At 49.5% G+C, this 26,462-nt stretch overlaps 1 pseudogene; it reads left to right on the top strand.

The window, feature by feature from the left end:
• Positions 1–1,656: 1,656 nt before the first annotated feature.
• Positions 1,657–25,216, top strand: LOC132321853 (inositol 1,4,5-trisphosphate receptor-interacting protein-like 1; annotated as a pseudogene).
• The last annotated feature ends 1,246 nt before the right edge of the window (positions 25,217–26,462 follow it).

Genomic DNA, 26,462 nt, shown 5'->3' with positions numbered 1-26,462 from the left:
AGCAACTGGAGATTCCTTACTGAGGGGCACTGAAGCGCCTGTTTGCCATCCAGACAATTTGTCTAGAGAAGTTTGCTGCCCACCAGCAGCTCACATTCTTGACGCCACTGAGAGGCTGCCAAGCCTGCTGAATGGTACAGGATATCATCCAGTCCTACTATGCAAAGTAGGGTCAAACAATACTGTGACGAGGCAACTTAGAAGCAGCAAAAGAGGCTGCGTGTCCCTCAGAGCAAGGCCAAAAGGATCAGGAGCACAGGTGGTGTTCTCCTCTATCCCGCCAGGAGGAGGAAGGGGTTCAGGAGGAGCAGACAAACTGAGCACTGAATGCCTGGCTGCGTAGCTGGTACTCAAGGTTTTGGCTTCTCTGATCATGGCTCTACCTTTGAGAAGCCAGGTTTGTTGGGAGCTGATGGCATTCACCTGACCCCATACCCCAGGGAAAAAGAGGGGAGAACGTGGGACACAGAAAGGAAAGGGAAATCCCTGCGCAGCAGCCCTCTGCCGAGAGCGGCACCATCCTCCTCTCAATGGTCTCCCCAGCGCAGCAGCCGGTGAAGACCACAGTGGCTACAAAGATGATTTTCGCCTGCTTTCCCCTCGCACTGCCATGGCCATGGTGGCGATTTCACAAGGGCCGGGAAACTCCCTGGCAGCTCCGTCTGGGCAGGGACCAAGCAAGAGGCTTGTTCACTGGGTTCCGGGTAGAGAATCTGCCTGTCCCAGACACTCCCCAGGGACTTGGTACCGCAGAGCTGAACATGCTGGACATGGAGAAGACGCTGCTCTATCGGCAGAGCGAGTTTCCCCCTGGGAAATCTCCACCCGCACCCCCTCATCGCCCTGGGAAATTTCTCTTTGGAAGCAATGTCCTCTCGCAGTGGCACAGCAGGAGCAGAGGTCCTGCCATGGGCAGGTCCCACCCCACCACCAGGATATACACCACCACCCACCATCGGTGTCACGAAGGCCCCAAGAGCACACCCATGTCCACAAGCACAGAGGTCAGCACCAAGGGAGCCGATCCCATCTCACAGGATGGCATCTCAAGGAACAAGCATCCACGGGTTACGGCACCCGATTTTATGTTTGGTAAGGGCTTGGGAGGCTTCTGTCTGCTTTGTAAAGGGAGCCCCTGGGAGCCACGTCCTGCCGGGTGGGTCTGCACTTTGTGGGTGTCGGGGCTTCGGCTGCCTGGGGCAGCTGTGAGTCGCTGAGCCGGGGTAGGGCCAAAGGCTGGGGCTGGCTGGCGGGCGTGCCTGTGATGCGCTCTGGCGCCTGTGACAGCACAGGGCACGAGTCACAATGGGGGTGGTTATAAGGGGCGCCAGCAGGCAGCGCTGCCCCAGTCCGGCCTGGGCCAGCGGTGAGTGCGCACGCGGGGGGAGGCTGAGCTGGAGGAGGGCGTGGGCAGGAACGCGGAGCCCCAGGGGGGTGGGTTCTCACCACGCTCGTGGGAGCTCCTGCAGCAGGGCGCTGTGCCGCCGCCACCGCCGGGGCTGAGAGCAGGCCTTGCTGCCTCCCAGATGCCTTGCCCCCTCTCCTACCTTCCCCTAGATCCCTGCGACTCCCGTCCCTGTCCCCGCCGCCCCCCGCGCCCCCAGCTCTCTCCATCCCAGCCCCACTGAACCCCTTCTCTCCCTCCTCCTGCAGGCCATGGCTGTCACAGAATTCTTCGCACTCATTGTGCAAAGCCTCCTCCAGTACCCGCAGATGGTCGGTGATGAGCTGGATGAGGCCACACGCGAGCGCATGCAGCAGCGTGCGGAGCAGCTGAGCCAGGAGATGACTCGGCTGCTGCAGGAGCTGGAGCAAAGGAGCCAGGAGCTGAGGAGCCTGGAGCTGAGTAGCCAGGAGCAGAGCGGCTTTGCCTGGGGAGCCCTGCTCTTTGCTGCCTTGCAGCAGTGGCAATTCTGGGCCGTTGCTGGAGTCCTGGTCCTGCTCTTTGCGCTCTGCTGGCAGCGCACGAAAAGAAGCCGTGAGGTGGACAGCAGCGGGGAAGAGGAAAGCTCCAGCAGCAACACAGAGCAGGAGGAGGAAGAGGAGCAGGAGGTGGAAGAAAGTGAAGGAGAAGATGCTGATGATGAGAGGGATGTGAGCAGGGTGTTTGCAAAGCGCATCCAGTGGCCAGTGCAAAAGCTGGCCTACAGGAACCTGGTGGAGGAGCTGGTGCGTGACCTCCTCCGTGTCTTCCAAGTGCTCTTGTCAAATACGTTCTTCCCGGTGCTGCAACCAGCCATTGGGGTGGGCAGTGCCTTTGAAGGTTGGAGTCCCCATGAGGATGATGCTGTCTACTGCCTGCTTGTGCCCCTTCGGCCCCCCCGTAGGCATGCCTTCCACCTGGAGCTGGGCACCAGGGGGGAGATTTCCTGCCACGGCTGCAGGATATCATGCAGTACCTGCGCTGCTGCCTGGAGGAGAAACGCCTTGATCACTTCTTCTTTGGCAATGAGACCGTGCCCGAGGAGATCACCTTGCCCCCAGCCTTCCAAACGGCCGAGCCACTCAACCTCTTCCAGCACCTGGCACAGGATCCTGCTGCCCATGCTGAGGCACTGCGTGAGTTCGATGAGCTGCAAGATAGGCTCACGAGGCTGCTGTTCTATGGACAATGAAAGAGGTCTTCATGCAGAGCTGTGTTTGCGCGGCTCACAGCTGATGGCACACAACCACCTCGTACCCCAGGGAAAAAGAGGGGAGAAGGCTGGACACAGGAAGGAAAGGGAAAACCCCGTGCGCAGCAGCCCTCTGCCAAGAGCAGCAGCGTTCTCCTCTCAATGGTGTCCCCAGCGCAGCAGATGGTGATGACGATGGTGGCGACAAAGACGAGTTTCGCCCTGCTTTCCCCTCGCACTGGCTGCGGCCGGGATGGCATTTCACAGGGGCTCAGACATTCTTGCTGGCAGCTCCGGCTGTGCAAGGACCAAGCAAGAGGCACTGCTGATGTGCCTCGGTGTGCTCACTGGGGGCCGGGTGGAGAGTCTACCCATCCTAGACGCTCCCCGGGAGGCTGGTGCCGCAGAACCGAGCATGCAGCATATGGAGAAGACACTGCTCAGTTGGCAGTGGGAACTGCTGAACAGACCTTTCCTCCAGAGCAAAAGCACACTCTGGGGAGTCTGAGCCGATGCAGCTGAAGAGGCTGTTGCAAGGAGGCTTGTGACAGAGACTCCCGCTACCACCTGGACAGCGACCACCCCTGCCTTTTTGAGAGAGTCCATTCCCTCTGGGAGCTTTACTCTGTGCAAAGTTGCCAATAAATGGTGTGTTTGAATAAGCGCTGCGTTTCTGGGTGTCTGTGTATCACTTTGTAGGGGCCCGTGCCGACCCAGGGAGAACCCAGGATGCAAAGGACAGAATTACAAGAGCAATTCTTTATTCGTGCGCATGAGGTGTCCTATTCAAATTGGGGCACCCCGAACGAGGTTTTACACGAGGTTCTTATACCTTTCCTGGGTGTGGAATTTGGATAATGAGGTGGGATTCCTGTGCACAAAGATCTGTTAAGACTGCCCTTGCTATCTCTTGTGCGACCCGGGGAAGTGGAGACTCACCCGGCTAACACAGGGTGCAGATAAGGAGGGGGCCCTGTGGAGGCAGGACAGCCCTGCTTATGGTCAGCAAAGACAGTAAGATAACAGGAATGTGAGAGGTCCTTTGTTCTTTGAAAAGGCTTCGTGTCCGATAACTGACCTTTGCCTCATTACCTGTGAAATGCATATTACAACTCACACCCCTGCATATGCTAATGAAGATTATAGAGGTCATGCTAAACATATATGACTATAGCACTCGTCTCTCCACCCAAATCATGCTACACGTCACATATGGGGGGGGAACCTCATAGTTTTGGGGATAAAAGACAGAGAAAATGATTGTTAAGGTGGGAGAGAAGAACCTCGATACCTGACGGACCAGTCGACGGGCTGTGTTCTCTTCCTCCACCCCAGGCAGGGACGCCTCTCTGGGTAAGCGCTGCGCCTCTCACCCTCTGGGTGAAAGTCATCCCCGGGTTCTTGTATTACTATCAAGTTTGCTAGCAATATTAACCTTAATTAGTAGCACTATTGTAGTTAGTGAATTTATCAACGGCAATCTCGAATCTGTTTCTGTCGCTTTCAATAAAATAACTAATTTCGATTTTTGTGCATCTGCTCAGTGCAAGTCCTTTTGTTGGGGCTCTGATAAATGGGTCAGTGAAAGTCCTGGGACTCTGACAGACAAATTTCCAAACTGCATTCTTTTTAACGCGACACTGGGCGACCAGGTACAACAGGATTTGACCAATCGCTACTTAACACACGCGTACTACTATTTTGCAAAGCAGCTATAAATCTGCGGCGTCACCATCCCCCTGCTTCCTTCTTGATCTAAACGACCCTGAGTTGGTCTTGCTACAGTTACTTATCAATGATGCCAGATACGGGGAGGGTTTCACAGAGGTGTTCCAGGGGCTAGGAAGCAGGCATGATAGTCTGGGATTGGAGAATTCAGAGCACGTGAGTAAGGGACAGGATCCCGGAAAAGTCAAGCAGGCAAAGGTGAGCCACCCACCCGCCCGCATTAGAACCAGTGCCACCAGGAAAGCGCGTAAGCTATTAGCAACTGGAGATTCCTTACTGAGGGGCACTGAAGCGCCTGTTTGCCATCCAGACAATTTGTCTAGAGAAGTTTGCTGCCCACCAGCAGCTCACATTCCTGACGCCACTGAGAGGCTGCCAAGCCTGCTGAATGGTACAAGATATCATCCAGTCCTGCTACGCAAAGTAGGGTCAAACAATACTGTGACGAGGCAACTTAGAAGCGGCAAAAGAGGCTGCGTGTCCCTCGGAGCAAGGCCAAAAGGATCAGGAGCACAGGTGGTGTTCTCCTCTATCTCACCAGGAGGAGGAAGGGGTTCGGGAAGGAGCAGACAAACTGAGCACTGAATGCCTGGCTGCGTAGCTGGTACTCAAGGTTTTGGCTTCTCTGATCATGGCTCTACCTTTGAGAAGCCAGGTTTGTTGGGAGCTGATGGCATTCACCTGACCCCATACCCCAGGGAAAAAGAGGGGAGAACGTGGGACACAGAAAGGAAAGGGAAATCCCTGCACAGCAGCCCTCTGCCGAGAGCGGCACCATCCTCCTCTCAATGGTCTCCCCAGCGCTGCAGTCGGTGAAGACTACGATCTTGCAAATACTCTAATTTTCAAATAATCACCGTTTGATCATACAGAAAAGTTAAGTTTGATTAATAAATAAAATAATAATGTAGAAATGTATAAGTTAGGATTGTTAAGTTTGAAACTATACTGGTAGGAACCTCACCAGGTAGTCACTGTTCCATAGTAAGGAACTAATCGTAACAGGATGGAACAATGAAGAATCCAATAGAGAAGTTTTGTTTGAGTCCTGTAACAATGTGACCTGATAGGAACCAGTGATGCTGCTTGGAAATTTCCTTACGTTTCCCATCTTGATTTGAATATCAAGAATGCCAAACAATAGGTATTAATAGAAATAAACATTGATTATTTCAAGTAAGGATATTGATAGAATGGTATAATCAAGAGAGCGATTAATGAAAAATTAAATTATGTATTTTGTGTAATGATAACTAGGTATGACTTATCTGTGATTTAACCATCAACTAACTGCTGAACAATGTAGCATTGTGAATAGGTAGGATTTGCTAGTCAAGAGAATGATAAATTGTAGGCCTGGTCAGTAAACGGAGGAAAACTTAGGAAGATTCCAAGAATGGAATTTTGCAAGTAAGCTGAGCATGCGCAAAGATTGGGTTCAACTAGCGAATGCCATGAGGAAGACTATGGACGACCACCAGAGGATCTTAGCCGACCAGCTGTGTACCTGGAGGCACATGGGTCACGAGCATTTACATAGATTAATGAGTTCTCGGAAATTGTATGAATGTGTTAACTGTTTCTTGGACATATGATGAATATGTATACTTTGATTGTATATAACTTTTGCAGCCGAGAAACTAAGCACGCGGTACTAGGTGGAGTGATCCCCTGTGTGTCCAGCGCTGCAATAAAGAAGCACCTGCTCACCTACGTACATTGTGTAGATGACTTTTTATATTACAGATTTGTAACAGTTTTGGCGACCCAGATGGGACCTTGCGAGTGAGACTGGAAGGGATTGAGCGTGGATCAGACTCCTGCTACAGGGCATCTTGAGAAATAAGGGTTAAAAGTAAGAAAGAAAAATGTAGAGAAGATACTTTGCAACAACTGCACCCGGTACTTAGTCATATTAGAGATAAAGACTGTCTTCACTGACTCTCTGCTGATAAAGATTGCCGTCACTGACTCTCTGCTAACTAGCAATAATGATTAGCACAAGGACGAATGGTAGAAAAATAGAAAAGACTGCCAAAATAGTGCCCTAGAGTTAACTTGTCTCATTATAATCTCATTTTAATACTAAAAAACACACCTCCTAGCTAGAGAAGCCCCAACCCAATTTAGCCCCCTACTCTCCGAGCATGCGTGGTGAATTAATAGAGAACTGTAACTTTAAGATGAAGTAAGAAAAGTATTAACCAATAGTTAATTAAGGGGTAGCACCAGTAGGCGTAACTAACTTTGTTAACTGTTTTAAATACCTGTCATGATTTTAACCCGGTGTGCAAGCTTTGTGGAGAAATCCCCTTGCACCCGGCGCCGCAATAAACATGCCTGCTTTATAACTGTGTGTGAGTTACGAAGTTCGTTTCCGCGTGTCAATTTTGGCACCCCAGATGGGACCCTCTCTGCCCGGCTGCGGGACCGGCTGAGAGGGGGACATCCTTGGCGCGCCCCGAGATTTCTCGGAGGACCTCCCTCGCTCGCCCGATCACTGCAGGGACAGACAAGGACCATCAGCGGACCAGGTATGTTAAGGAAGGGGAACCTGTAAGTCGTGAGGAGATGTCCTACGTGAGGTAAAGAGTATTGGTGCTCGCCCCAGGAGGGATTGGAATCCAGTAGTGAGGGCGCGGGAATCCCTGGATAGGGAAGTACGCGCGGGGGGTGCTCTTCGCTGAAATTGCGGGAGTATGGGATAGCTACAGGAACGCGGGAATCCCTGATTAAGGGAAGTACGCAGAGTTGCTATCGTTTGTACCAACTATTATAACCCATGGGAATTGAAATTTATATTATTGTGGCTATAACTGGCATTTTATGATAGTCACTACAATCTATATACTTAAGAAGTTTTGTGCCCGGTACTGTGTATTTTGTGAAAAGTGCTTCATTATATACAATTAATGTTGTTGTTAGTTGTTTTAAGTTGGGTGAGTGTTTGAGTGAGTGAGACGCAGTCGGACTGCGGGGCGAGTGCGGGGTCCTGATCCGCGGTTCCATGTTCTCCGCGAGGAGAGCGGCCGGAGACGGACGAAGCGTATGACAGACTGTGTTAACCGAACTGATTGTTAACCCTTATTGTCCTATACACAGATATCAGGATTTTTCATGATGTTGTTGAATGTTTTGGTTGTAAACAGAACGTTTGAGTACGGTTTGGGGACGAGATGATTTTTGGCGTAGTGAGTGTCAAGGAAGCAGGTGCTTTGTGAAAATATAAAAGGTATAAGGAATCAGTAAGAATGTCGCTGGAATGTGGGGGGGGGGGGAATGTAGAACAGAATAGTGACGGATTTATTTGGCGTGGAGCACTGTCTGATTTGCCATTGGTGTTGCTTGTTTGCTTGTGCTAAGTGTTTGGAGTGTCATAAGTACATTATTTCCTTTTTGACAATTGTCTTGAATTTAGGTGCATTCGCTGTGGGGCGAGTACACCCTTGCATCTTTTGCCTTGGACAAGGTATTATTGTTGTCAATTCAATCCAGTTGTATTCTTAGGCTGAGGAATAAGCCCCTGTGGGCAGGGTGTTCATTATGGGAGGTAAACAAAGTGGCAAAATATTGAAAAGGAGCCTTCTAGGCTGTATTTTAGCTCACTGGAAGGAGATAGGAGAGCTGCCAGGAGGGAGTGTGAGCAGAAAGACTTTAATAAAAATGATGAGGAGAAATGGCCCTTTAACGGAACCTTGAATTACAATATCTTGTTGCAACTGATGTTGTTTTTGAGGGGGAGCCGGTACCACCTTTCCCAGATGGGGTGGAAGCAGGGAAATGGTCCCGTGGCCTCCCCCAGCTAGGAAACGGAGCTGGAGCCCAGTAAAACCACTGTGACGAGGCCTGAGCTCGGTGCTGCGTGGTGTGTGCCCAAGGGGGCCTCTCCTGCCTCAAAGGTGCTTCTCGGAGGCAGCAGCACAGCTGCTTAGAATCACAGAGAAAGGGCAGACCCTGTCCTTGATTTTATTTTCTCAAGATGAAACCTATTAACCAAGCTTTAAAACCTACGGATGATGATTTTGTAACGGTAAAGGAGCTACTGGCCAAAGTGAAAAGGCGTACTTTTCAAAGCCTCTTAAATTTAGATTGAGAAAACAATTTGGGATACACAAATTCTTATATATGCCCAACTCACCAAAACCTCAATTGGGGGCGAGACTTACTGGAACAACTAAAAGCGGAAATAAAATTTGAAAAAGGAAAAATAGAGCTTCGAGTGGGGGATGACCAGCTAATTGAACTTCTGAGTCTGGCCCTCATAGATACTCCTGTTAGCTCAGAAATACCTGACGAAATCCAGAACCAAGTATATCCAGGAGTATGGGCCTCAGAAATACCAGGGAAAGCAAAAATGCCTCCCCAATAATGATCAGGCTCAAACTGGGGGCGCGGCCTGTAAGAATTAAGCAATATCCCCTCAGAACTGAAGATAGGGAAGGAATCCGACCAATAATCAACCGATTTATCAAATATGGGATACTAACAGAGTATGAATCGGAATATAACACTCCCATTCTACCTATCAAAAAGCCAGATGGTAATTATCGAATGGTACAGGACCTCAGAGCTATTAATAAAATTGTTGAGGATTTGCATCCTGTCGTGGCAAACCCATATACATTATTAACTAAGTTGACACTTGAATTGGCCTGGTTTACCGTATTGGACCTAAAAGACGCCTTCTTTTGCCTACCTTTGACTCCAGAGAGCCAGTTGCTGTTTGCATTTGAGGGGGAAAACCCGGACTCTGGGAGAAAGACACAACTAACGTGGACTGTGTTACCACAGGGGTTTAAAAATAGCCCCACTCTTTTTGGGAACCAACTAGCTAAAGACTTGGAACAGGGGGAGCAACCACATGGAGATGGAATAATGTTACAATATGTAGATGATCTATTGATAGCCACTAAAACAAAAGAACTATGTATACTATGGACAGTTAGTCTGCTGAATTTCCTTGGACTTAATGGCTATCGAGTCTCTCCACAGAAAGCCCAAATAGCTCAGCAGCAGGTAACTTACCTCGGGTACGAGATAACTGCTGGCCAAAGGACCCTAGGAACAGCAAGAAAGGAGGCCATCTGCCAAACTCCTCGACCACAGATGGCTAAAGAACTCCGTACGTTTTTAGGGATGACGGGATGGTGTTGTCTATGGATCTATAACTACGGACTCTTGGTAAGACCACTCTATAAACTGTTAAAATCTAATCCAAAAGACCTCACCTGGAATGGGGAAGCAGAAAGAGCATTTCAGCAACTGAAAAGGAAATTAATGGAAGCCCCTGCCTTGGGGTTACCAGATATTACTAAGACGTTCTGGTTGCTCTCCCATGAGAAACAGGGAATAGCTCTGGGAATCCTAGCCCAAAACTTGGGACCATATAGAAGAGCAGTGGCGTATTTCTCCAAACAACTTGATGAAGTAAGTAAAGGTTGGCCTAGCTGCTTAAGGGCGGTAGCAGCATTGGTGCTAAATTTTCAAGAAGCACGTAAATTTACATTGGGCCAAAAGATTACAGTGCTGACATCTCATACTGTATCCACAGTATTAGCGGTAAAAGGGGGGCATTGGCTCTCACCACAGAGATTCCTTAAATATCAAGCTGTTCTGGTGGAACAGGATGATGTGGAAATAATTGTTACTAATATTGTCAATCCAGCAACTTTCCTCAGTGGAACCACGGGAGAACCGGTATCACGTGACTGCCTGGAAAGGATTGAAGCGGTCTATTCCAGCCGACCAGATCTAAAGGAGGAGCCACTGGAAGACGCTGAGGATTCCTGGTACACAGATGGAAGTAGCTTTGTTCGACAAGGCGTCCACAGAGCAGGGTATGCAATAACCACCGTGAATCAGGTAATAGAATCCGCAGCCCTTGCCCCAAATACTACGGCACAAAAAGCAGAAATAATCGCTTTAACCCGAACGTTGGAGCTAGCCAAAGACAAAAAGATTAATATCTGGACAGACTCCAAATACGCTTTTGGGGTAGTCCATGCCCATGGAGCCATATTGAAAGAAAGGGGACTCCTATCCACCCAAGGGAAACATATAAAACATGCTGAAGAAATTCTTAGGCTCCTGGAAGCAGTACCGCAACCTGAAAAAGTGACTATCATGCATCGCAAGGCTCATCAGAAAGGACATACCGCTCAAGAATTGGGCAATGCTATGGCAGACCGAGAAGCCAAAAGAGCAGCTGAGAAAGGTGAATGAGAGGTGCAGTCTTTGGTCCCAGACGGTAAAATACAAATTGATTGTGAACCCAGGTATTCCAAAGAAGATCAGGAATTAGTTGAAGATGTAGGGGGAGAAGTAGAGAAAGGTAAGTGGGCAAAGACTCCGCAGGGCAAAATAATAATCCCATTTGCGTTATTGTGGGCCATAGTTATAGCAGAACACAGGAAATCCCACTGGGGAGCTGAGGCCTTGTATAAACATCTGAGTCAGCGTATAGTTGCCCGGAACCTCTACACCACTGTTAAACGAGTGACACAGCAGTGTGAAATATGTTTGAAAAATAATCCTAAGGTAAGCCCTAAAGTCCAACTTGGACAGATAGGGAAAGGAAACTATCCAGGGCAGCAGTGGCAAATTGATTTCTCAGAACTTCCAAGAAAAGGGGGGTTTCGATATCTGCTGGTTCTATCAGACACCTTTTCAGGCTGGCCAGAAGCATTCCCTTGCCGAACTAATAAGGCTAGAGAAGTAACTAAAGCACTATTACAAGAAATAATACCGAGATTTGGAATTCCTGCAACAATCTCCTCGGACAGAGAATCACATTTCATTGCAAAAATTGTTCAGCAAGTTAGTAGACTCTTGGGAATAGATTGGCAGTTACATACCTCATATAGGCCACAAGCAAGTGGTCAAGTGGAAAAGATGAACCACTTAATTAAGTTACAGATTGTAAAATTGGGCAGGAGAAGGCCGGATTGCCACAATCTCTGGCACTCCTGAGAATTAGAACTAAGCCCAGAACTAAAGAGGAGTTGAGCCCTTTTGAAATACTGTACGGGAGGCCCTATATTGTACAGGCGGGAATATCAACTCAGATTGGAGATGAAATGTTATCTGATTATATTGTAAACCTGCAAAAACAACTTCGGGAGATAGAGAAACTTGTCTTAGGAACCAGAGCCCGAGGTCTTGATGGGCCGGTGCATAATATTAAGCCTGGTGATTATGTGTATGTGAAGTCCTTTACAGATTCACCTCTGAAACCGAAATGGGAAGGCCCCTTCCAGGTGCTGCTGACAACCCCTACAGCGATCAAGATTAAAGAGCAGATCTCGTGGGTACATCACACCAGAGTGAAGAAAGCCCCTAAGCCATGATGGGAATTGACACCTATGGGACCATTGAAGCTTCGCATTCGAAAGCGGTGATATGGATTCTTATGACTCTACTGAACTGTAGCCACTGTTGGGAGTGGCCTTGGACAAACGCTTATTTTGGGTATATGGGAAGCTCGGGAACGGGTTGAATTTGGCAACTGTGGCAATATGTAATAATAACATGACACTGCGACCAACTGAATGGGAAAGAATAGAATTGGTCTATACCTGGATGATTGAGAAAGGAAAGGAGGTCCAGATAGGTTGTAAACTCCTTAATGTAAGTAAGCCGCTTCCTCTCCAGACCCAAATTCCTGTCAAAAATGATTCTGTCTGGGACTCTGCCAATAGAACAGGTAGCACAATATGTAAAAGAAAGGACATTTGTCGGTATCCCTTCAATACAATTCAAACGGTGACCATAATATGTCTGGGGGCAACTCAAAAGGGGGCCCAAGCTCTAACTTTTAGATTTCGGTTGCAGACACCAGAGGAAACCACTACTCCCCCTGCCTACACTTCCTCGACTCAGGCTACTAAATCAAGTCCCACAGAGCCTGAGCAAATAGGACCATATGTGTATCCGACAGGAGCATACGTAATTAAATATGTCGGTCAGCAACAGGTAATGTCTAATCCAATATGGTCTCTTAAGCGAGTGGAATTATTAATACAGAACGATATTTCCACCGTTCAACCAGCCTGTTCATCATTTATAAGACCCTTACACATAGGGTGGACGTCATGGTTACATAAGAGGACCCTTCCTTCCCGAAAGAGAAAAAGGAGACATGTGATTGGTGCAGTAGGAACAGGACTGGGAGTTTTAAATAGTATAGATACTGAGATAATAAGGAACAAACTCCCAACGCTGACCAGTGATCTAAACAAAATACAGAACCCTTTAAGATCTTCCCTCCTAACTTTAGGAACCAGCCAATGGCTTACAGCAAATATGTTACCACAGTGGGAAAAGCTTAATGAAAGGACAATGAATTGATTATAAATGCATTAGACATGGCTCAGACTAATGTTTCTACAGCACTCAGTTGTATCCAAGCTCAATTATGGTTACAGACAATAGCAGCTGCAATCATTAGGGAAGGAGAAGACGGAATCCTACCAAAAGAAATCCGAAAGGTGATTTGGAATAACGCAACGAAATTTGAAAGGAGATTCCAATTGTGGTGGCATTTGGTTAATTTTACCTTTGACCCTACTAACAACACAGCTACAGCTTTTGTACTAACAATATATAAAGCTTTAGTGTATAACATATACCCGATTGTTGCACTAGGATTAAATTACCATGGAACTGTGCTTTATCCCCTAGGACATAGGGTATGGGCTATGAAAAACAGGAATAAGTGGCAAACTATTAATGTCGAGGCCTGTATCGTACGAGACCAGCAAGGATTTATTTGTGAAGGAAACACCATCAAAGGGCAAGATATTTGTCTTGACACTGAACAAAATGTTTGTCACTTTGAGGTGCATCCCAACGAGACCCTAAGAACCATCATAATTTACAGGGGTATGGGATGTGTTTGTCTGAGATCTCAATGTGATCTTGTACAAGCAGATGATCAAATGGTGGACAACTTTGTTAGTCTTACAGGATGTGATTTTAACTACACAGCTCCTGTTACTACTTATCAATTGCTACAATTTAATTATACGTAGATTCAGGATATACAGCCCACCCCTATTGGAATGAATCTCACTCTAATAAAAAAACTATTACAACATGAAAATTTAAAAAGATTGTTAAAACAAGTTCAAGGAAGTGGAAGAAAGACTTTAATTACTGTCCATCATGATACAGAGGAAATACACCAAGTAGTGGAACGAGTGAAGGCAGACGGAGAGCACAATTGGTGGGATGTGTTTAGGGGTTATTCCCCGTCAGCTACCAAAATCTTAAACATAATGACCCACCCGATATTGGGGTTACTAATAGCCACCACAACATTAACAATAGTGAATCTTATCCTTTGGTGTAAACTAAAGGAAATTATTGGGCAAGTATGGACACTAAAAGTAATGATGAAACATAACAAACCACTTTTAAGAGCAAAAGAATTTGCTTAAGGGAAAGAAAAGGGGGGAATGTTACAGGGCATCTTGAGAAACAAGGGCTAAAAGTAAGAAAGAAAAGTGTAGAGAAGATACTTTGTAACAACTGCACCCGGTACTTAGACATATTAGAGATAAAGACTGTCTCCACTGACTCTCTGCTAACTAGCAATAATGATTAGCGCAAGGACGAATCGTAGGAAAATAGAAAAGACTGCCAAAATAGTGCCCTAGAGTTAACTTGTCTCATTATAATCTCATTTTAATACTAAAAAACACACCTCCTAGCTAGAGAAGCCTCAACCCAATTGAGCCCCCTACTCTCTGAGCATGCGTGGTGAATTAAAAGAGAACTGTAACTTTAAGATGAAGTAAGAAAAGTATTAACCAATAGTTAATTAAGGGGTAGCACCAGTAGGCGTAACTAACTTTGTTAACTGTTTTAAATACCTGTCATGATTTTAACCCTGTGTGCAAGCTTTGTGGAGAAATCCCCTTGCACCCGGCGCCACAATAAACATGCCTGCTTTATAACTGTGTGTGAGTTACGAAGTTCGTTTCCGCGTGTCAATCTATACAAATAATGACACCTATGGCTTCACCCTTTTCTGTCTCTCAGACAAGAGAAATCCCTTTACATGTACAAATGCAGCATTTCCTTGTCTGCACAGCAGACATGAAAATAATACAGGTGGATTCTTTCCTCAATACATCTCAGGGAAAATGGATGGAAAACAATGAAACTCATGGAAGACGGTGAGAACTTTGATACTGACTTCAGTTGCAGCAGGGTGGGTAAGGTGCTAGGAAACCTCATCTTTCTCATGCTGTCTCCTCTGAAGTGTATATATACTAAGCTGGGTTTCCCTCTAGCCCCATCTCCAAGATAGCAGGTTTGCTATTTGTGCATGCATCTCCAGAAGCCCTTGACTGCAAGGAAGCATTCAGAAGATTGGTGACCTTTGTTTTCCTCTAGCTCTGCAACAGGGAATACACATCTTTTCTCAGTCTGTTTCTTCATATCTGCCTGCGAATCTTTAGTAATCACTACAGATTGTTCTGACATGAGAGGAGTGTCCCATCAGACAGCATCTTTTTCATACTTGGGTTGACACTTGCAGAAGGAAAGAGGGAAAGAAAGCACAGTATCTTTTCACTACTGGGATCTTCACAAATAAGTTGCTTTGGGGAAAAATCAAAGGGGGAATCCATATTCACTCAGTGGAGTGCTCCACTTGAAGCCATTCCTCATAAAGGTAAGAATAATTTCCGTTAGCTGTGACTGTGTTCCTCTCCTTATTTTGCCTAGATTAAAAGCTGCAAAACACGCTCTTGGTGGAGGCTGCTGGAGGTGTGCCAATTGTTGTAGCTACTGAGTGAGAGTCACTGAGAGAAGAGGGATCTGGGCTGAGCCAAAGCGCCATCACTGACTCCGTCCCACCCCAGGGATCTGCACACTGGGTTAGCCTGATGTCACTCACCCCAGTCATGAAACTAAGCATTTCCTAAGTGCTGGGAGCTGCTGTAGGTACAACATCCTCATCCAAGGGCTGATGCTGGCAACTCACATCTGCTTCATAATCAGGGTGATAACCTGTCTAGATAGCTGGGAAGGCAAATGGGGACAGTCTATCTGATGAACTAGCAGCCATTATCCCCCACCTAGATGCAAGTTAATACAACCCTCCTAGATGCTAGTTAATCAAAATAAATCACTGGTGAGGGCAGTTCTTCTCTCACATTCCCCAAGACCTTGGGCCAGATGGTCTAACAGACCTATTCAATGCCCCTCGTTCCTCAAGGAGCTGAAGAAGAGGATGTAATGCCTCATCACTGTAGTTTTCAGTTGTGGGAAACCAACAGATCCAGCTATCAAGCAGTAACGCTTCTCCACAACTCATAAATTGACAGGAGGACTTCCGCTGGCCCAGTTCAGCCTCCCCTTGGGACTGCCCCACTGCCACTGAATCTGTGCTTGCAGTTACAGCAACAACAGGACCTATTAGGGTGCAGGAGGCTGTGAGTGGGTTGGGGTGTCGTTTCCTAGCAAGGACTTGCAGCAGAACCTAGGTATCACAGCACTGTGGACACTTGTGCCAGGGTGCAGGGAGGGCCGGCAGCTTCCTCAGGGCCCGAGGGTCAGGAGCTGAGTGTGCTAACACCAAGGCCTGTCCCACCACTCCCATCCAGGGAACAGAGCAGGCCTGGAGACCCTCAGCAGGATCAATCATGCCTGCAGATCATCAAGCAGGATCATGTTGGTGAGGCAGGATGATCTGCAGCTCAGAGTCAAGTCCAGGGATGGCCGGACAGGTCTGTGGGGACGGGGCCAGGCCGAGGACAGACTGGGATGTTGGCCCAATGGTGGGCCTGGCTCGTTGGGGCCCATGGCTAGGCCAGGCAAGGCTGGGGGAAACTGACAACCTGCAGTGTCACTGGGACAGGACTGACAGCCCTGGTTTAGGCTGGAGGGGGGTCCTGGGCCATGGACAGGGTGGAGAGAAGCCCTGGGGGGCTGGTCAGGGCCCTGGCAACCATGGAGGCAGCGTGTCTGGTAAGGCACTTAATTGATACTTTTTGTTCCAAAGCTAGGAGAGACCCATGATGCAGTTATGGGACCAGGGAAAGAGAAGCAATGCAGACTTCTCCCAACTGCATTATTTGCCCAGTCCATTGCAGGGAAACCCACATAGTGAGATCCGGTGGTAATGGAGGGCAGGGAGCATTTCCTGCCCGTGACATGACACGCTGGGACAGGGTTTTCTTACGCTGAGTCCTGCTCTTGCTCCTTCCCACTCCCATCACACCCACAGTCCAGCCATTTCCTTTTTTAAATACGGCGTTAGCTATCTTACTGCATCCTTATGTGTTCTGTGTCCTTAGGCAGATTATAGCCTGAAATTAATTCCAGCTTAATGGAAAATGTTATCAGTTGCCATGGAAATGCCTTACCATGTGATTGTGGTTGTACTTCCTGTTGTGCTTAGGGCTAAAACCATTAGATGACCCTCACTTCTACACTTTCTTACAGTTCTCCTATAAATACCTGTTACTCATAACTGTGGTCAGAACATTCAGTCTTCTAACATGGGTCATTTTGGTTTTTACGCTGTGATCTTATGCCAGGCTATTAAAGACTTATGCCAAAGCTTTCTTCAACAGAGATCTTCAGACTTCCTGATTTGTTATTTAAGATCTGCAAAGCCAAATTCCTGCAGATAACTATCAGCTGTCAAGGAAATGGGCTGATTTCCATGACTGAAGAAAATGCTAAAGCTGATCACTTGCCTTTGCTAGCTGGCTGACACTTAGATAAGAGCTCTAGTATGCAGGAGGTAAGGGCTGCTGTGCCAGGCAGCCCAGCATGGAAAACTGCCCAAGTGCTGGGTGATTCCTGGTCACAGTGTTGGCAACTGTAAACAGCAACTCCTTTTGCTCAGTGATATATCTGCCATCACTAACAGCTCATCAGGGGACATGTGCTGGCTCTTTCTTTGTTCATCATATACATTAGGGATTCAACTAATGCAGTTTTGTACAAGCTCATCTACGCTGTTGTCATTATCAAAGAAAAGACTCCCCCCAGCATCAACAGTGCCCCCTCCAACAATCTTTGGACAATGCTTTCATTACTGGTAGCTCTACCTGAAGGCCTCCAGAGCAATGGAAACACCTGCATTATAAGGTCTTTCACCCACACAACAAGGTCACCAAGGCCATTTGATCCTCACTGTCACAATCGGAGTAACATAGAGAATTTGTGTTGGGAGAGACCTCTGGAGGTCTTTAGTCTAGCCCCCTACTCAAAGCAGGGCCAACACCAAAGTTAGGACATGTCGCTCAGGGTCTTGTCCAGCTGAACTTTTAAAGATGCCAAAGAAGGAGATTCTCCACCCGTTCTGGCTATCTCTTCCAGGGCTTATCTGCTCTCATGGCATACTTCCCTCGGTGCAATGTGTGACCATTTCCTTATGTTCTTTCACTGTGCACCTCTCAGAAAAGACAGGCTCTGGGTGGTGGAACACAGCAATTAGATCTCCCTCAGCCTTCCTACTCGGAGACATGTGGTGCCAGACAGCTGTGGTGTGGTGCAGCGTATGGCTGTGATCCTGCTACCTGTCGACAGAGCTGCGGCATCAGCCTGTTGCCAAGCCAGGGCACCCCCGACTTGAAACCAACTGCCCCCAGAGCAGCCTCTGCACACAGACAGGGACAGTATAACCTATGGGATCCTCTCTAGACATTGTGCTGTCCTTAACCACCTCTGCACCTAGGCACACCTCTTGGCATGCTTGCTCAGGGCCACTGTCATAGCCCGCAGGCTCACATGCAACTGCGACCTGGCTATTACACAGTGAATAGTGTCAGGCATGGATGAATCTATGTACTGCCTGAAGCACTTCTTTCTTTGCGAGCTTTTCTCATGCTTGTAAGCTTGCAACGTGAGCATCCCTTGTGCCTACAGACTCTCGGCATTTAAAGGTCTTCACAGTGGCACAGAAAACCAGACAACAACCTTCCTTCTTAGGCAGCCTGCTCCTGACAGTCCTCCTTCCTTGGCATCTTGGGACTCCCAGGAGCTAGCCCTGGACTGTAGTAATTCCCTTCTTGAGAGGAATCGTGTCTCTGCAGCATGACAGCCAAGGGACTCAGGGAAAGATGACAACTGGCAGCAAGCTGCCAGTGCTGCCAGGCGGGTCCTGCAGCATGCTCTTGGGCAAGAAACAGCTGCTGGCTGGGGCACTGCTGGGACCCAGGGGCTGTACTGTGGGTGTTCAGTTGTGCCTGAACACAGCTGGGACAGACATCCTGCAGCATCTGGCTATCTGTGCCAGTTATCCTCTGGGAGTCAGAAAACAGACTAGTCAAGAAAAGTTTTTAATAATGCTGCTGTGACCAGAGTTGTCAGTGTATCAGGATTTTTACCGAATACAAAAGAGAGAAAATTAAATCTAGGATACTCTTCTCTCTGAGAAGAGACTGCAGAAGGGTAAGCAAGTCTGAGGAAGTGACAGGAAATTGCCAAAGAGCCTGGAAAACCCGGACCCTCTTGGAACGGGAACCAGTTAATGTGATGGCCTGGGTCATTGGCAAGCCTGACTTTGTGGTAACAATCTGTTGGGATGCAGAGGGCTGAGCAGATTGCATTGTCTTCATGGAGTCAATCAGTGCTTGTCATTCTTCTTTGTTCCCCGGATTCTCAGCCTTGTCCTTGATCAAAAGAACTTGGCGAGATGAACCTGCTAGGTAAGCATTTACATTGGTTCAAAAGCTCAAAGGTACACAAGAGGGAAACAAGCCCCAAGAAACTAGCAACAGGTTCAAGAGGAGAGATCAGCAAAAGATCATTAACTGTAGCTCAAAGCTTGCTCTTTGAAGCTGGAGGGATGCAAAGCACTAAAAAAGAATACCATGGCTGTATTCAAATGAAAAAATTCACAAGGGGATCTTAAATAACATGTTTCTCTTCTTGCATTCATATACCAAAACCATAATGTGCTATAGCTCTTTGAAACACCAAAGATGCATGGTAAATACAGCGTTATTATGGCCATTTTCCAATGAAACAAAATTTTGGGGAGAAAGATTAGGCCACAGAATGAAAACCACTGATGTGAAAGATGCAGATAGCATCTCACCTTAATTTTAACTTCATTTTCCAAAGATACATCATTAGGTGAGGAAGGTTCTGGTAGCTTTGCGTATCATGGAAGAACTGGCCATGTTCGGCAATGTCTAACTTGAAGACTGGGAGAAGTCTGGCCTTCTCTAGCACTCGGACATGGACAGTCAGACAGTTCTTTTGATGTGATAATTATCAAAGATCTTGTAAATCTTCGCCCATATACCATCGTTGGATTTCCACTGGAGGTGTCCCGAATGCAGATACGAGTGCACCTCTTCTGCCACACAGTTGCCGTCAGGCCACTGCTTCTCCTAAATGTGGCATAGACTGCGCAAGTGCAGGCTTTGAACGGGAGACATCTGAAAAGCTTTCTTAAACCTTGCTGCACGTGTTAAGTCTCCCTCGTTAAGGTGGTGGGAACCTGAGCTTGCGAGTCATGACAAGGTAAGGTGAACGAGCCTCACACTTGTACAGGAGCCAGAGCATCCACAGCCCAGCTCCACAGTCATGGCACTTGTCCGCTGTGCAAAGGGCTCCCCACTCCAACAGTATGATACCCACCTCACTGGGGTCGCCCAAGGGCAATGCTGTCGGGCTCCCAGCACTTGGTTTGCGTATGGCCCCCAAGGAAGCCACTTCAGGCTCCCTGCGGTACACAGGCAATGCGCACAGCTGTGGAGGGTGACAAATTATTCCGATGGTGCCAGCGCAGGAGCACGGACAGTTATAGAATCACTGATTCAGTTACAGAATCATTGCCGGTGCAGAGGGTGCCTAGGACGCTGGGCTCCTGATTTTTCCCCAGCTGTTCCTTGAGGTGGTGGAGGAAGCATAGCATGTCCTCCACCAGCTGCTCTCTCGTGCAGGTGCACTCTGGCTCCACGTGGAAGCTGGACTCCCTCACCGGCATATCATCCGTGGTGCCCAGCTTCAGGTGGAAGGCATGCCCACAGCGGGGCTGCAGGTGCACGAGCAGGCTGGAGACAGCATCATCCTCACGGAGACTCCAACCTTCTAAGGCGCTGCCCACCCCAATGGCTGGCTTCAGTCGCGGCATGAAACTATTTGTGCTGGTTTTGGCTAGGGTAGAGCTAATTTTCTTCATAGTAGCTCGTATGGGGCTGTGTTTTGGATTTTTGCTGGAAACAGTGTTGATAAAGCAGGGATGTTTTAGTTACTGCTGAGCAGTGCTTACACAGAGTCGAGGCCTTTTCTGCTTCTCACACCGCCCCGCCAGTGAGTGGGCTGGGGGTGCACAGAAAGTTGGGAGGGGACACAGCTGGGACAGCTGACCCCAACTGACCAAAGGGACATTCCATACCATATGATGTCATGCTCAGCATATAAAGCTGGGAGAAGAAGAAGGAAGGGGGGGACATTCGGAGTGATGGTCTTTGTCTTCCCAAGTAACCGTTACGCGTGATGGAGCCGTGCTTTCCTGGAGATGGTTGAACACCTGCCTGCCGATGGGAAGTAGTGAATGAATTCCTTGTTTTGCTTTGCTTGCCTGTGCAGCTTTTGCTTTACCTATTAAACTGTCTTTATCTCAACCCATGAGTTTTCTCACTTTTACTCTTCCAATTCTCACCCCCATCCCACCTGGGGGGAGTGAGTGAGTGGCTGTGTGGTCTTTAGTTGCCAGCTGGGCTTAAACCACGACAGTCCTTTTTGGCACCCAGTGTGGCGCTCGAAGGGTTCAAGATAACGACAGGTTTGATTAGAATGTGCTAGATCGAATTTATAGCTGTTATTGCTGTTTAGCTATTAATCGGCAGGCTCCTGTGCTTGCCATGGGGTTTGCTTGCCTTACTGTATATTAGAGTCTAGCGCTCATTAGTGGCTGCTTTTTGCTTTCGCTGCTTGCTGTACTGCCATACTGCTTATCATCTTGCTCTGCTGTGCCTAGGAACATTTTGATAACAGCAATGGCCATGCGCCTGGGCTGGCAGATGGCCAGGGCATCGCTGCTCTTTCTGTGCTGCTGTACTGGACAGGCTGGAACTCCAGTGTGAACTCGAGTGAAAGGGACTGGATGAGTCCACATGGGAGCAGGACACCCCGAAGCGTCTGTGGCTGTGAATAAATCCACATCAGAGCAGGTACATCTCGACGCGTCTGTGGCCGGGGTTATGTCTGTGCTGCAGCAGGTGTACCACTGAAGGGATTGTGGCCCAAGGATAAGCCCACGCAGGAGAAGGTACACCTCGAAGCATCTGTGGCCGAGGATAAGTCCATGCTGCAGCAGGTACACCTGGAAGCATCAGTGGCTGTGCATGAGGTCATGCTGGAGCACCTCAAAGCGTGTGGGCATGGATAAGCCCACAACAGAGCAGGTACACCCCTGGAGAGACTGCAGCCATGGGAAAGGTAATGGTGGAGCAGGTTTACTTCTGAAGGGACTGTGGCTGTGGGTAAGGCCATGCTGGAGCAGGTATATCTCAGAAGGTATTGTGACCCATGGATAAGGCCATGCTGGAACAGGTGCACCTCAGTGTGACTGTGGCTGTGGATAGCTCTATGCCGCAGCAGGTATACCCCTGAAGAGACTGTGGTGCACAGATAAGGCTCCACTTGGAGCAGGTACAACCCTAAGGGACTGCAATCTGTGGATAAGTCCAAGCCGGAGCAGGGGCAAGGGGAGGACTTCATTGCAATGTTAAACCCTGTGGTCTGGTCCAAAGGGAAGACGGGTAGAGATTGTAATGGAAATACCTTTAAATTGTTGTAGCCCATGATTGGAGTTGCATGTTATAGGAATAACTACAGCAAGAACTGCATGAACCAAGGGAGGACAAGCCTTACAAGAAGCAGTGCAAGTGCAGCAGTGACCCCACCTGAGCTGGCTTTAGTGCCCAATAACCCCATGCCATACAACATCTCTCCTGTCCTGAGTGACCACCATAACAGATGGAGCCCAAAGTCATGGACTAAATTAACTCAATGGACGTTTTGTGGACATTTATGGACATTTTACAGACATTTCACAGGGGTGATCCACAGACTAAGGGAATGGTATCTGTGTATTGTATCAAAGGATGGGAAGGGGGGTGGTGGTTAGAGAGACTGTTTTGGATAGCATGAGACATGAGCATGACGTAAATGGTATGGAATAAGGGGTGGAGAATGCACTCCCCTTGACGCAGCCATCTCCTGGGGCACATTAGGCACAGCAGAGCTAGCCAGTCAAAAGAAAGGATTGAGCCACTACACCCAGTACTGGTGCGGCCTCACCTCGAGTACTGTGCGTAGTTTTGGGCACCATGGTGTAAGAAGCTTATAAAAGGGTTAGAATGTGCCTGAAGGAGGGCAACAAAGATGGTGAAAGGACGAGCGGGCATGTCCTTATGAGGCGCAGCTGAGGACACTGGGTTTGTTCAGCTTAGAGGAGAGGAGACTGAGGGGTGACCTCATTGCTGCCTACAACTTCCTCAGGACGGGGAGCGGAGAGGGAGGGGCTGATCTCTTCTCTCTGGGGTCCAGTCATAGGATGCAAAGGAATGGCTTAAAGCTGCGTCAAGGGCACTTCAGCTTGGATATTAGGAAAAAGTGCTTCACTGAGAGGGTATCAGGCAGTGGAACAAGATCTCCCCAGGAAACGGCCACGGCCCGAAGCCTGCTGGTATTCAAGAAGCAATTGGACAAGGCTCTTTGATATACGATTTAACCTTAAGGTTGCCCAGCATGGAGTCAGCGGTTGGACTCAATGATCCTCGTGGCTCCCTTCCAACTCAGGGTATTCTATGATTATGAGGTTGCTGTTGGCAGGCAGATGATAATAAATCCAAAATAAAGCACGACACAAGCTCCTGTGAAGAAAATTAACTCTAGTCCAGCGTTAACCAGTAGCCCAGGGCAGCTGTGAGTCGCTGAGCCGGGGTAGGGCCAAAGGCTGGGGCTGGCTGGCGGGCGTGCCTGTGATGCGCTCTGGCGCCTGTGACAGCACAGGGCACGAGTCACAATGGGGGTGGTTATAAGGGGCGCCAGCAGGCAGCGCTGCCCCAGTCCGGCCTGGGCCAGCGGTGAGTGCGCACGCGGGGGGAGGCTGAGCTGGAGGAGGGCGTGGGCAGGAACGCGGAGCCCCAGGGGGGTGGGTTCTCACCCTGCCTCGAGGGCCCAGACACTCGTGGGAGCGCCTTGGGCAGGGCACTGTGCTGCTGCCGCCGCCGGGGCTGACAGCAGGCCCTCCTGCCTCCCACGATGCCTCGCCACCTCTCCTACATGTCCCCAGATCCCTGCGGCTCTCATCCCTGCCCCCCCACCACCAGCAGCTCCCTCCCTCCCAGCCCCACTGAACCCCTTCTCTCCCTCCTCCTGCAGGCCATGGCTGCTGCAAATCTCCTAGCACTCATTGTGCAAAGCATCATCCAGTACCCGCAGATGGTCAGGGATGAGCTGGATGAGGCCACGCGCGAGTGCATGCAGCAGCGTGCGGAGCAGCTGAGCCAGGAGATGACTCGGCTGCTGCAGGAGCTGGAGCAGAGGAGCCAGGAGCAGAGCGGCTTTGCCTGGGGAGCCCTGCTCTTTGCTGCCTTGCAGCAGTGGCAGTTCTGGGCCGTTGCTGGAGTCCTGGTCCTGCTCTTTGGGCTCTGCTGGTGGCTCAGGAAAGGGAGCTGTCAGCCAGCCAACAGCAGCAAGGAGAGCAGCTCCAGAAGCACGGAGGATAAGAAGGAGGAAGAAGAAAACCCCGCTGTTTCATTAGAAGTGGGAAGATTTTTGAAAAATCGCTTCCAGGAGCACGTGCAGGACCTGACCTACAGTTCCAAACTCGTTAAGGACCTGGTGGACAATCTTCTCTCTGCATGTCAGATATTTTCCAGGGATGATTTCATACCATACCTGCAGCCAGCCATCAGTGTGAGCAGAGCCATCAATGTCTGGACTCCTCGTAAGCATGATGCTGTCTACCGCTTCATGGTACCCCTGAAGGCCCCCACTGGGCACGCCTTCCACCTGAAGCTGAGCACTGCAGGGGAGCTACCAGCAAAGAACTCATTCCTCCGCGTGGAGCTGGTTTGTACCTGCATGAGGGAGTGACTGGTGGGGGACATGCTGTGCTTCCTCCACCACAACGAGGAGGAGCTGAGAAAAAAACAGGGTCCCAGCCTCCTACGCACCCTCTGCACCGGGTCCTACCTAGATATAGAGAAAACTGCCTGCTGGTTCCAAGAGCTGCTGACAACAACCTGGGAAGTTTTGCCTCTGTCATCTAAATGCAGGCTAACGGTGCTGCCCCGCAGCCGCTCCTGCCAGCTCCAAATCACAAATGCCTTCAAGAGATCCCTCCTGATTGAGATGATTTTTGGGGTGCAGCAAGGCAAGTCGGACATCTTCCTGAGCATCGAGTAGGCAGAGGCAGTTGTTACCAGCAGCACGGCAGGGCCAGAGAGCTACGCTGTGGCAGAGGTGAAGTTCTTCAGGCATATCGCCAGGCAGGCCCCGCATGACAGCTGCCACCTCAAACGCCTGCAGATCTGCGCCCGCATCCTGGTGGGCACAGGCTTTTCCACCTATACTTTGAAGACAGTTGTGATGCACCTCCTGACCTCCATACCCCTGTCAGGCTGGCGCAGGAGGGATTTCCTGCCGCGGCTGCAGGATATCATGCGGTACCTGCGCTGCTGCCTGGAGCAGAAAAACCTTGATCACTTCTTCTTTGGCAATGAGACCATGCCCGAGGAGATCACCTTGCCCCAGCCTTCCAAACGGCTGAGCCACTCAACCTCTTCCAGCACCTGGCACAGGATCCTGCTGCCCACGCTGAGGCACTGCGTGAGTTCGACGAGCTGCAAGATCCGCTCACGAGGCTGCTGTTCTATGGACAATGAAAGAGGTCTTCATGCAGAGCTGTGTTTGCGGGGCTCACAGCTGATGGCACACGACCACCTCATACCCCAGGGAAAAGAGGGGAGTAGGCGGGACACAGGAAGAAAAGGGAAAACCCCGCGCAGCAGCCCTCTGCCAAGAGCAGCAGCGTTCTCCTCTCAATGGTGTCCCCAGCGCAGCAGACGGTGATGACGATGGTGGCGACAAAGACGAGTTTCGCCCTGCTTTCCCCTCGCACTGGCTGCGGCCGGGAAGGCATTTCACAGGGGCTCAGACATTCTTGCTGGCAGCTCCAGCTGTGCAAGGACCAAGCAAGAGGCACTGCTGATGTGCCTCCGTGTGTTCACTGGAGTCCGGGTGGAGAGTCTACCCGTCCTAGACACTCCCCGGGAGGCTGGTGCTGCAGAACTGAGCACAACGCATATGGAGAAGACACTGCTCAGTTGGCAGTGGGAACTGCTGAACAGACCTTTCCTCCACAGCAAAAGCACACTCTGGGCAGTCTGAGCCGATACAGCTGAAGAGGCTGTTGCAAGGAGGCTTGTGACAGAGACTCCCGCTACCACCTGGACAGCGACCGCCCCCGACTCTTCGAGAGAGTCCATTCTCTCTGGGAGCTTTACTCTGTGCAAAGTTGCCAATAAATGGTGTGTTTGAATAAGCGCTGCGTTTCTGGGTGTCCGTGTATCACTTTGTCGCGGAACGTGGGCATTGGGTGCTGACTGCTGAGCTGCCACAGAGTCAGGCAGCATTTTGCAGAAGAGCTGATGCGGTGGGCTCTGGTTTCACTCATTCTGTAACTGTTCACGCTCCTGCGCTTGCACCATCGGAATAATTTGTCACCCTCCACAGCTGTGCACATTGCCTCTGTGCCACAGGGAGCCTGAAGTGGCTTCCTTGGGAGCCACACGCCAACCAAGCGCTGGGAGCCCAACAGCATTGCCCTCGGGCAACCCCAGTGAGGTGGGTATCACAGTATCGGAGTGGGGAGCCCTTTGCACAGCGGACAAGTGCCTCGACTGCAGAGCAGGCCTCTGGCTGCTCTGGCTCCTCTATGAGCACGGGACTCATTCACCATACCCTCTCGTGACCTGCAAGCTCAGGTTCCCACCACCTTAACGAGGGAGACTTAACACGTGCAGCAAGGTTTAAGAAAGCTTTTCAGATGTCTCCCGTTCAAAGCCTGCACTTGCGCAGTCTATGCCACATTTAGGAGAAGCAGTGGCCTGACGGCAGCTGTGTGGCAGA

This window comes from Gavia stellata, unplaced genomic scaffold (genome assembly GCF_030936135.1).
Source record: "Gavia stellata isolate bGavSte3 unplaced genomic scaffold, bGavSte3.hap2 HAP2_SCAFFOLD_150, whole genome shotgun sequence".
Classification (NCBI taxonomy): domain Eukaryota; kingdom Metazoa; phylum Chordata; class Aves; order Gaviiformes; family Gaviidae; genus Gavia; species Gavia stellata.
Note: the sequence above shows the minus strand (reverse complement) of the source record. Positions and strands in the feature narration are given on the sequence as shown.